This window comes from Trachurus trachurus (genome assembly GCF_905171665.1).
Source record: "Trachurus trachurus genome assembly, chromosome: 12".
In the NCBI taxonomy this organism is placed as follows: Eukaryota; Metazoa; Chordata; class Actinopteri; order Carangiformes; family Carangidae; genus Trachurus; species Trachurus trachurus.
The window spans coordinates 19160504-19173598 of NC_139908.1; the positions used below are offsets into that span (position 1 = coordinate 19160504).

General features: G+C 40.1%; 1 protein-coding gene across 2 annotated transcripts in view; it reads right to left on the reverse strand.

Moving 5' to 3' along the window:
* Window positions 1–13095, reverse strand: part of palm2akap2 (PALM2 and AKAP2 fusion) — a 125821-nt gene that overhangs the window by 82083 nt on the left and 30643 nt on the right. The window lies entirely within an intron of this gene.

Below are 13095 nucleotides of genomic sequence, written 5' to 3' on the forward strand. Positions count from 1 at the left end.
TCTGAATCTGAAGGGTGCTTATATTAAAAAAAAAAGAACCAAAAACACACACAAATCACAAACAACATCCCTTCCAGTAAGAAAAGTCTGAATGATCCATAGGCTACACTACTGTGTCCTACACTGCTAATTGTAGAGGGTGTGAGAATCACTACTGTATGTGCATTCAACTTTGTACCAGTACGACAAATACAACAATTTCTTTTCTTCTTAGCACCATCAAAATAACTTGAATTACAGATCAACTCTGAGTATGTTTACATGGTCAACAAAACTTCAATATTAATATGTGATTAAGAAACTTACTACTACCATGTAAACAGTGATTTCTGGTTCCTTTAATCCGGTAAAGATCATAGTTGAATTTAACACTAATCAAATTAAGACATGTAGTGTATTCCTGTTTTAGTCTGATTATCAAACACATGTACACACCTTTATCTCAATATTAACATTGTGTGGGAGTTTCGCTGCATTTTGTGACAGGACAGGGGTCAAACGTTTTACAGCAGACAAGAAATATCAAAGAGATGCCATATTACCATATCGAATGTTCTGGAGGGAAAGTCAGATGGAGTGACATGTTGTTAATGGATCTATGCTCCATAACATGTGAAATGGGAACATGAAAGGAATATTCTAAAAGTAACTCATGTAAACACCATAGTCAGAATATTGTCTTATTCAGAATAAGGTCACTAGTCGGTTACTGCTGTCCATGTAAACGTAGTCACTGACTGCTGGTAGGAGACAAGAGAGAAAACCCAGGGCTCTTCGTACCAAGAGAAATTAATCCCATCGTTATTTCTGTCTATCTGTCTCAAGACATCAGTATCAGTCCTGAAACTGCACCTAAAATAGTCCTGTGTGTCCACATCCCAACATCACACACGTCCACGCTCACGAGGACATTTAAGAGATGGATGTGACAACAATACTAGGAAGCAGCCAGGGAGGAGGACCACGGTTGCTTCCTCACTGACTGCCAGCGCTCAGAACACTTCAGAATACACTCCTCTGGGACGCAAGGAATTTGTGCGTCACTGTGTGTGTGTGTGTGTGTGTGTGTATGAGAGCATGTGTGTGTGTGTGTAAAAGAGATATCATGGTTCATAACAATAAAATAAACCGTGGACCTTCCCACAGTGGTCCAGGATCCATAGGGGGCACACATCAGATCAGCATAGGTGACCATGAAGAAACACTGTCCCCAACTGTACTGTTTACTATTTGGGAAGCGTTTGTCTGAAGCACTTGAGAGAAATATGCATGTGAAGGTTTTAAACATGAAAAGACACAATTGCACTCTCCATGCTATGATGATTTTCCAAAATATTTGCAGGATCTATTTTTGGTTTTGTTGGCACAAAGAAAATAAACCAGAAAAGCCTGGTGCTCTGGCGCTGATCATTTAAATCTGACTAAACAAATCCACACAGTTGACACTCGTCCCGTTACCATCTGCCTGTGTTTCTACTCATGAGGTGCCACGTTTGGACTATTCTGCAGATTTACAAATACTTTGATTTTAAAACTTTGGAAGAATAGCTACCCTTTTTTCTTCATTGATATGCACACTTAGGCAAATTGTATATTGTATATCATAAGCATGGAGATTGTAGTAGAGGCTCTGTGTTGGTTTGGAGCAGCTGTGGAGTTAGTGGAGAAGATTGAGGTGAAGCTTTTGTTTGCTGCATCTGCCATTGTTGTTTCTCTGTGCTGAATGTAATCACAAAGAAATACTGAGAGCTTATTTACATCTGAATATTAAAGATTCGTTTCTTATCATATAATTGGCCTCATGAAACTCTCAAGCCATTGTGTTGGCTCATAACAATCAGCACAGCTCGGGGTCGTTCAGTCAGATGATTTAAGAGTCCTGTGTATTCAAAAACAACAGGCTATTGTCTTTGCTGCAGCACAGATGTAATATATATAGCAACGATCACTGTCCGTTCTGAGGAGCCACAGCATCTTATCAGAGCGTATTGTCCATTATAATGCAGCGTGGACTGGAACTTGATAACAACTTGATGAAAAATTGATTTCATTTATACCTATAGTGTAGGTGGTATCACACAGATGAAAGCCACTCTTGACAAACATGATACTTGCACTTTTACTTTTAGCAATTTGATCTTTCCTTCAATAACTTTTAGGCATTTACTCCAGATACACTGACATAAGTGCCGTACATCCTATATTTAAACCCCGGACTTGTAGCCTGAGAAACAATAACCCAACCTTGAATGAGTTGCAAGGCCTGCAGCACAATGTGTGCTCAGTTTATCTAAGTAGACTACTTGAACTTTATTTGTAGATAAGGAAAATAACCTCAAGTACACACATTATGTCACACACTCATTCTGTCCGCAAGATAGAATGAGAGGGGAACATGTCCTACAATAGACATGTTTGCATGGTGATAGATAGATAAAAATAAAATAAAGACACAAGATACATTTAAAATGTAAAATGCATCACTTGCATAAAATGTAAAATGCGTCACTTGCATAGTTGCAGAGAGATTTTTGCACCTTCCAGGCCACATGAGCTGAACATGCTGACAAGGTGAGCAAAAGGACCCACTTCAGTTCAAAGATAATAGGATACTGGGATAAGACATGACACGGTCTAAAAAAAAAAATAGGATATGAGATACCCAAATCATGTTGATGATACCTACTTGGGAAATTTGACACAGGACATAATACAAAAAGAGGACAAGTATCTTCTTAAAATACTGCTATCGGCAAGTAAAAAAAAAAGCAATTACAAGATTATGGTATGAAGTGGAGCCACTGACCGAGGAGCAGTGGCTGTGCACTGTGGAAGAGATACTTGTAATGGGAAAACTGACACATAAACTGAGATTACAAGAGACACAGTTTAATGAAAAATAGATTGATTATAGGAGCCAGGAAGAGGACACCACCATTACCACTGGACAACAAGGACTTTGAGAAAATTATAATTGTCTAATGATGTATTTATGTTGCACCTAGACACTGAAAACTAAAGAAAATCTTTAAAAAGAAATAAAGAAACTAACAATTCATGCTCCATTGTCCATTTGAGTTGTAGGCTACATTAAGTTTAAAAAACTCTTGAGGTATCTTACTTCAGACGTTTATATTATTTCTTTTGTTGACACTACCTTCTAATAGATTTTCCACCATTCAAATAAACTGTATGATGCTATAGCGTGTATTGGCAGAAACAGGGGTCAAATTGGAAATAAATAACACACAAATCAATTATGTCCATTAACAGACACTAACAGTTGTGTAAACTATCAACCAAACTGCAACAGAGCGTCTCGCCACACTGCAGGCAGCTATTAACAGCATCAACAGGCTAACAGCTAACAGGCCGACTACTGTAGGACATATGTGTGTGTGTGTCTAAAGACTTGAAAAATGAATCTACCAGACACACACACTTGACCAAGCTGTTGGTAGTGACCTCTGATGGAAGTGACAGCCGGACAGACCACAGCAGCTCAGTGGACTGAGTGTTGCATCATCCACTCTATTAGCTCCTCTTCTGTAGTATAAAGTGTGCCACAAAGGAAAATGGCTTGCAGACATATTTTCATAGCTTCAGTGGCTCAAACCAAAACTGTGTGTAGTTTGAAAAGGTTGTAAAAAGTTTAAAGAGTTCTTCTGAGAATGAATGTATCCTCTCCCTGTCATGCTTACTGTACACTCATTATCACTGTAATCCTCTACCTCTGGACATTGTACAATGTGTATCAGTACAGTAACTGTTTCTATGAGGTTGTAGACTAGAGATTCCTCCCTCACATCTTGTTTTATGTCTTTCCTAAGCACAGCAGATGTCTGGACGCCGCTCCCTCCCCATGCTGCTATCCCTCCCTGCTCCTCCCTGTCTCATTTCCCTTTTTCCCTTTCTGACAGGAAATGGATTTTACCTCTGCTTCCCGCGAGCTGCATGAGGTCTGGCCCAAGTGGTCGAGACGCAAGATTTGTGACCGGAGGAGGATGTGAGTATTTCATTACTCAATTATTTGTAGTATCATTAGAAGGAAAATGACAGGGTGTCATCGTGTCAGCATCTATTGTGTTTCAATTTTTGGCTAGACTAGCTCACTAGAATAAATTGTATTATCATGAACCAACATTCATGATGTCTCTCTGTGAAAATGGTCTCTCAATGTCCTTGTCACTCTAGTGTCAGCTGTAGGGACTCATAGTGTGACTATTGTGGTAACTGATGAGTTTATCTACTGTAAAAACATTGTCCAGGTAGAGGGCAGGTAGTTAGTAGGTAAAAAATAGATATTGATCATAGGGATTGTAAGGAAGGTAAGAACCAAAGTGTAAAAGGAACACAACAATGTACACAAACGATAAGCTATATGTACTAAAACTAAAGCCTAAGATTTATTCCTCCTTTCTTGTCACATTTATTTTAAATTAGATTGAATTGGAGACCTCATTAACAATAAGCGAGCAAAAAGTGAATGAAAAAAGTCCTTGACACAAGAAAGAGATATCTATTTTACATAAAAGTGCCAGGTGACACAAACACAATGGAATCAAAAAGGTTTTGAGAAATAGAACAACAATAAGACCCACAAAACAATGAGAAAAAAGAACAAACACGTCATTAACAATAGTTAAAATATTAAAATAAGGGTCTACAGATCAGCTAAAACCGGAAAAGATGCAAGTAAAGTGTGATGTCATAACAACAGTAAGAAAAACTTCTGCGATTCTAAAATTGGATCAACAACTTTAAATAAATACAGAACACCCTAAGCTCTGTAAAACTTTAGGGTTTGTATTTACTGTCAGTGTACCTCTGATTGCATCAGGCCTTATTATAGTGTTGAGAAAAGATAAACACACAGATCAAGCTTGTGTCTGGCACCCTCTAGTGATCCAACCTTTAAATGTGACCAAACTGTGTGAGCACAGAGAGAGAGAGAGAAGACGTAACATGATGCAACTGCTTCTTAAATGAGCTGTTGCAGGAACAACACTGAAACACACTCATTAAAAGTAATTCAGTATTTATATCCAACTTTGAACTTAGAATACCATTATAAAATATAAACTGTGTAAATACAAACAGCTGCACACATCAAATATACACACCAAAGAAGTCAAGAGTTGCAAAAGCCACCTAATAAACACTCATTTTCATCAGTGGCTGCTGGTGTTTCCCTGATTGCAGAGTAGGATATGTGGTTTTACATGTGTGTGTGTGTGCATGGGTCTGCATGTGTGTATTATGTGTGTGTGTGTGTGTGAGATGAGGCTGTGACCTCACTCTGTCCTTCATTTCCTTTGCCTTTTCTTTGACTTCCTTGTCTGGCCATGTTGCTATCTCTGTGGCAATCCTGAAAGAGACCAGTGATGTCACTGTCCCGCCCTGTCAACCAACCGCAGGACGGTTGCCATGGATACAACTGGGTGGGCAGCAACTGCTTTCCACATCATACAGGAGGAGGAGGAAGAAGAGGAGGAGGAGATGGAGCAGACATCTGGTTTTACATGTGGTGGATGTGGATGTGTGTGTGTGTGTGTGTGTGTGTGTGTGTGTGTGTGTGTGTGTGTGTAGATGAGTCCATGTGCACACAGTCTGTCAGTTATAAAGACAAAAGCAACGACAGACTGAGGGCATAAAAGAGGAAGAAGGTGTAACCACACCATAGAGAAGAGTGCGCTTTTGAACATTTTACTGTGTGTGTTGTGTCTGTGTGTGTGTGTGTGTTTAGGTAAAGTTTTCTTGTCCATGTACAAGACCAAGAGCCGCTGTTAGGATCAAATAATCTTTGTTTCAGGCCGTTACACATTTTTGTAGTTTAGGCCAAATAAAATGATGGATTCTGTATAAAAGTGCCAAGTGTCAGCTTCAGTTTGACTCAGATTTCATCCATAATGAGATAACCAGTGTGAGATGCTCAAACTGGGTTAACAAGTAAATTGGAGGCTTGGCAGCTCATTGTGTCTTGGGCAGCTGTGTGGTGGTTCAGCCGCGTCAACAAAACAGCTCACATGTGACTCAGAGTTGATCGAGAATTGACAAGGAAGTGACCACGCGACAAGGCCAAAGCATACCAGAGAGTTAAAAAAAAGAAAAGTGTAGTTGGTTTTCCAAAATCAACCTTTCAGTATGTTCTTAAAAAACATGAGGAGGCGAGACGAGTTTTACAGATGATTGGAAAATCACTTGGATTATGAAAAAAAAAAAGAAAACACCCCTTCATGTGCGCAGAGAGAAGAATGCTCTGCAGGATGTGGGTGGGAAACATCAGGAGGAGACTCCACAGCCATGATTTTATCATCCAGCAGGACAATGCTCCAAATCACAGGGCCAAAGCAACCAAAGAGCTTCAGTATCCTCGCCAGGCCGAGTCAGTCAGCTGACTGAGCTGCCATTCACTCTCTGAAGACCAGACCACCACCACCCCTCACCCCCAGGCTGCCAGTAGCTGCAAAACAGTTTCCAGAAAATGAAGAGTATGATGGTTTTTTATTTGACGGACTTGAGTATCTCTCTGAATCTTTCCAAGCCCCTCCAGTTCGGGAGCTGTGTGTTAAAAGTGCAGCGCTGCATCTCCCACACAGTTCCTCCTATATTGATTCAAAAGTGTGAGCAGGCAAACTGCAGCTGGCTGGGTTTGATTTAGAAAAATGATGTCCTCGCATTGGAAAAAATAATGGTTAGTGATGTGTGCATGCAGTTTTTGCTGATCTCATTCATAATGGTTGCTACACACACAACACTGTGGGACTGAGGAGGGCTTATGGAAGTGTGTAGTTATTCATTATAGATTATGCGGGTTTTTTATTTATTTATTATTATTTATTTTATTCAAATTTTCTAATAAGAATAATTGCTGAGCCTTTAATACATTTAAGTGTCAAATCAGCATTGGCCCCAAAAATCCCATATCAGTTGTGCCTTAATAACTGGCATAATACCTTCCAAATGAATTAACTATGTAGTCAACAACTATAGCTTGCTCTCCTGTGGGCACCCATAAGGTGAGGGGGCTCTTTTATAAACAGTTGAATAACGGCAGTAAAGCAGAAGTGCAACATGATGAGTTTTCATCTGAAAAGTTATAATGAAGAAATTCTGCACATCCCCTTGTATCTTCCACATTATGGTGTGTTTAAATATTCTTAGTGCTTGTAAATGTAAAGTTATTGATGAAGCTACTGACGAACGCCTCGGCTGAATGACCCATGGTGCACCTGGCTTCTGAGTTGCTGGTTATGTTATTCTCCGTGATCAGAAGCTGTGAAACCCTGTCAGTTATCATTTATGTTTATTTTTAGTTTGTATGCTCAGTAGAGACTTACAACTTCATATTTACACCTTCTCTGCTGTGCTCTGCCACACGCTGGTAGTGAATTATATGTGTGTTAAAGAACACTTTGCTTCTTCCTGTTTCTGTCCTGACTGAGCGCTGATCTGTTTTCCTGATCACAAACAGGATGTGAGGAGAGACATACATTAGCATGAACTCAGATAAGTAGCACCTGCTGTACCTGCACCTGCTGTTCAACATGTTCATTTAACAAATTACATTCCCATCACTCAGGGGAGCTGTGGGTGTAGTGGACATCATCCACCCCAGCTCTATTTCCTATATTACACTTGGCCTCAGGTTGTGATCTTTTTTTTTTTTTACACCCTGCTCATATAGTTGGATGTGGCAGCTGTAACTCATACAGTCCTGCCTTGCTTCCTGCTTCTGTGATGTGGGATGAACTGTCCTTGGCTAAAATTCACACACAAGAACCAAAGATACATTATTTATATCTGTCTCAGGTCTTCATCTGCCCCATTGTTTGGAGTTGAAAGTCTTCACAGAGGCAAATTAGAGGTTGTATTGTGGGCATAATGACAGGGCCAGGTACTAATGTATACACCCAACGCTCTCTATTAGAGGTGGTGGTGGAAAAATACAGCATAAACTGTAATTTCCTTAAGATCAAATAAGTGTTAAGCAAATAGCAGCCCAGTATTTCACCTAGAACTGTAGTGGAGTAGAACTACAAATGTCAATAGCTGGTCAGCAGAAGTAGCACTTTGCAGCTTTGCTATTATGTGCACTCTACAGTACGTGTGCACTCATACAGCTACACTAGCACTCTGATGTGTTATTAGCACCACGTCCCTTCACAAGACGCATAGTTAGTGGGTTTAAATAATGACATCCCAGATTCTGATTCATAGAGGACATGTCTTTGAGTCCCAGCTCAGTCCTTGAGATATAGAGCTGTATTCTCAGTTAACATTTTATTTCCAGTTAATTTCCTAATAGTTTAATTGATGAAAAGCTATAACTAGGGGAAAAGCAGCAAAACTCTAGCACTAGCTTCACTATGTTTGGTGCTTTATTACACAACTTGAAAGTTTTTTTTTTTTTTTTTTTATGTGTGTGTGTGTGTGTGTGTGTGTGTGTGTGTGGGGGGGGGGGGGGGGGGGGGGGTTCGTCTTTAATGGACCGGACAGTCGATAGAGAGAAAGGAAATGGGGAGAATGACATGCAGGAAAGGGCAGTGCGATGCGAGATTCGAACCGGGGCCGCCTGCAGTGAGGACTGTAGCCTCAACACATGGGGCGGCTGCTCTACCAACTGAGCTAAACACCACTACACCCCTTTATTACACAACTTGAAAGAATGGCTTTAGTTCCTGGTAAAAAAGAAAAAATCATGTTTATCTCTATTGTCCCTAATTAAGCTGCTCCAACATCAAAAAAAAAAAAAAAATACAAACTAAATACTGTCAATACAAGGTAGGGCGATTCACAGTGCTTTAGCAAAAAGAAATTAGTCTGATGTCTTTATTGACAGTCTTATTTAGACTGACTTGAAGTTTAACCAGCTTAAATTTGAAGACTCAACAACAACAAAAAAGAGGTACAGGATAAAAGCCAGATCATAAACACTCCAATGTCCCGAGGGAAAGATGAGACTTTAGTATTTTGTTCAAGCAAATGGCCGTGACAGAGTAGGCTACAGTACTTTTTCATTCCTCTGTATACACAGCCTGTTTTGCCTGAAAAGATTTGTTTTGACAGGCAGATAGATACCAAATGTATGATGTTACCAGTTTTTGAAAACATGATCCACGTCAACGTTTCAAAAGCGAGACTAAGAACAGAAACAAGAGGCTGCGCTCGATCTGATACAGTAAATGTCCAACAAGACACATGGTTGTCCAGTCTTTCCTTACACGGTGCCTTGGTCTGAACTTTGTCACAGAAAAGTCTGGGATTCATTTTGCACTTTGAGTCGAGTTTCTTTCACTGCACCTGTGTATGGCTCACACACACACACAAAAAAAAAGTTGGAGAAATGTTAATAAGCTGAGAAACTGAACTACACTGCACTTTTCTGCCCAGTTAAAAACGATGTGCTCTCATACTGCCACTGTGAGGAAAAGACAAATATTCTTAGAACGTTATGTAACACGATCCAGGGCACTTCAATGGGCTGGTTGCAATAAGTATAGTTTGCTGTTCTCAGACTTCCTCCAGACTCCATTTGTCAGCACAGTTTGTAACTAAGAGGTTTTTCTGGTCTGGTAATTGATTGATGGTTGGAAGAGATAAAATGAAAGGTTATTGATCCTCTGTGCTGGAATCAGGTCAGTGCAGCGGCAGGGCACAGGGGAAATTAAGAATAATAGTGTTAGCAGACACAAACACAAGTAAAGAAGAAGGGAGATGACTCTGTGATCATAAAAGAACATGAAAGAAAAGTTTGACATTTTGTGAAATATGCCCAGTTGTGGGATTGGAACCACTCGTGTCCGTGTGGTAAATATGGATCTGCAGTAGCAGGTTAGCTTGGTTTAGCATCAAAAGTGGAGATGAAGGGAAAAAGTTAGCATGGCATTGAAGTCGCTAGCTAGGCAACCAGCCAAGACTCCGGGAAGTTACGCCGCCTGGCCAAAAGGCACAAAATCCCTCCTCATAAAACCACAGAAACTTGTTTTTACATTTTGGATTTTGTACAAATTAAATAAATCTACTTACTAACCACTGAAAAGAGCAAGGCTAACTGTTTCCCAATTTTTCCAGTCTTTATGCTAGGCTAAGCTAACGGGCTGGCATGAATAAATCGTCAAACTCTCAGAGAAAGTGAAGAAACATAGGCCTACCCTCCAAATGTATGCATGTATGTCAATCTTCTTTTAATATAATTAGAATATAGAGAAAAGTATTGCAGAACTTCAATATGTATTCAGACCAACATACTGCTCTAATCAAAACTCAGCTGGGGGTAACTACATGCGCCATGTCTAAGTATGAACAAACATATAGAGGTTGAGTATAAAGTTTTGTAAATACATAACGCCATCTTGCTGCAGTGGCCTAGTTTTTTTTTTTTTTTTTTTTTTTTTACCGCTGCTGCAAATTATAATCAAGCTCCCACCAACTACAAACTTGAATGTTTTAAATAACCTCAAACGTTCTGATTCCTGAATAAACAAAACGAAAAAGAGACTCCACAAATCACTTCTCTGACAAGTTGACAAACCCGTCCCGTCGCTGCGGCGGGATGAAAACCAGACTGCATCCCCCCCCACTCTCTCTCTCCAACAATGGCAACTACTGCATGGAGCTGTCTGCGCCGTATGAAACGAGCAATGATCCCAAAGTAGCACGAGTGGGGACACGGGTCGGGTCAGCGCCACATTGTCCTGCTGTATCCCTCTCTCTCTCTCAGTGTACTTAGCCTGTGCGTGTAATGATAGGGGTATCTGTAAAACTACCACTGCTGCCGCCACATGTATGCTCTCATTCTGCCTCCCTCTGCCTCTGTCTGTTTGTTCTCCAGGCTCTGCAAAGTTAGCATCTACCCCCTGCACACAATGGCTGCTATTTCTTCATCTCTCTGTGAGTGTGCATAAAGCAGGGTTACAGCACGGAGGACTGTCTGCCACACAAACTGCCTCTATTTCCCAGCTCTGATCCCCTTTTCTGTGTCTGTGTGCTCTTCAGGCTCAATGACCCTAAGTATGTCTATGTAACAGTCCACACAAAGATTGCACTGTTGCAGTTCCCCCCCCCCCCTCACTTTATATGATTTCCAGTTTAAGGTCAACAGCAGGCAGCACTTACAACGCCACACAAAGACACTGCTGTTGTTGTTTTTTTATCTTTATAATGTGTTTTCCATTAGGTTTGCATAATTGTATGGATAATATGAAGGGACTCTTTTTCTTTCCTGCATATTTTCCCTCTTTTCTTTTCTTTTTTTTTCTTGATACAGTTAATGCTCAGTTGAACTAGATTTGTTATCAACAGATACAGCTGTTCCTCCCTCCCTTTCTTTCACTCCTGTTTATGTGTTCTCCGGGGCATGAAACAACACCAGCATCTGCAAAAGAGCCGCAGCTTCTTGTTTGTCACTTTCAGTCATTAAAGTGTTTACTATAGGGCCCGTGTTATTAGGCCAAGAGCCATAAAAGTGGGATGGACAAGATGTCTGGGCTTCTGTGCTTTTGGCTCCAAGACAGTGGAGTCAATTTCCGAAATGTTTATAGGTGGAGGTAGGTGTAGTTTTCATTGGTTTACTTGATTGTGGCTTTACACACACTCCCTTTCCCGCACACACACACACCAAACACAGATAATGCAGAGGCCACTTTCGTCCCAACTCTTCACCTCTGTCGCTATCAGTAGCGGAAAGACTCCGGTTGCCTGGGTTATGGGATATTCTGGGATGCTGTCCCACAGAGAGTAAATATAGATGCCACACCCTCTGCCTGAAATGCGCGCACACGCAAAGACGGGCATGAGCTGCCAATCAGTGTCCTGTCCTGTCCTGTCCAAAACACCTACATGGAAATGTCTCTTGTCCTCCCAGCCTAATGAATGACAATTTGTAAAAGTTTTTTTTCACAGATGTTATGAATTATTATAATTTTGTTTTCAAGTGTAGGCTGAAGGCACTCCTTAGTCTCCCACACATGTGCTCTTGCTCTGCAACTTTATTTTACCCGCTGGGAAAGATTGTTTTCCAAAAAAGCCTCGAGAATTTACTCCCAGCCAGCTGAGCTCCTCTTAAAGTGATTTTCAGTAAACATCTGAGACCCTGGTTGACAATAGTAATTGCCTGAATAATATTGCTCTTGCTTACAACATGCAAGAAAAATGGCAGGTTATCTGATCCTTCCTAAAAAAATACTGTGTCTGTGAGAGAAAAAGAGCTCAGCATGAGTGAGAGTGAGTCAGAGTGGTTGGTTTTGAAGATGAAGACTTAGCCTAAATGAAAAAAGGGCTTATAATATGATATATTGTGATATTTTGGTATCCTGTTTTTCTCAAAAGTCTATTTTTAAAAAGTCTAAGTCTCATAGTGCAAAAAACTAAAAAAATATACAGTAAAAATACAATTTGTATGGCTTCAGACGCAGAACAGTTGCACCTTTATTTGTATTTAACAGTTCCTGTGATAACCTACATCACTGAACTTCTGTTTGTCTAATCTAAACAAAGAGATTGGTTGAAGGCTCAAATCCAACGCCAAACTGCTGTCACCATGTAAACTATTGATAAACTATCAATACACGCTTAAAAAAAAATCAATATTGTATCATGTCCAAGAAGATCGCAACCCCTTAGTGTATCAATCAATATTTTCCAACAAACCCAATCACACAGCACAACCAACTTCAGGATTTAAACAGAAACTTTAGTCAGGGCTTATAACTTGTTTTCATTGAACTTTTAACAATTGGTACTGAGCTTTATTAATTAATTCAGCTCGTCCTTTTCAAACAGTCTTAAGAACTCTGTCCATATTTCATTTCAGACTGCTTCAGGATTTGGCTCCACATCAAAGCCTAAGCTGTAAAAAAAAAAAAAAAGAAAGAAAGTGAAACCAGACCTTAAACAAATGACAGTGTAGACCCAGTAAAGAGTTATCTTTGTAGTTTTAATTGCTTTCGTAAGTAATTAAAACCACAAACTGCACTGTCTCCTCTTTGAAACAGACTATCAGACAACAAGTCTATTCAACAGCAGCTGAATGAAGTGATTCACGCGAAGCCGCTACACAATCACAACTGTACTTGGAGTCCACAATGCTCTCTC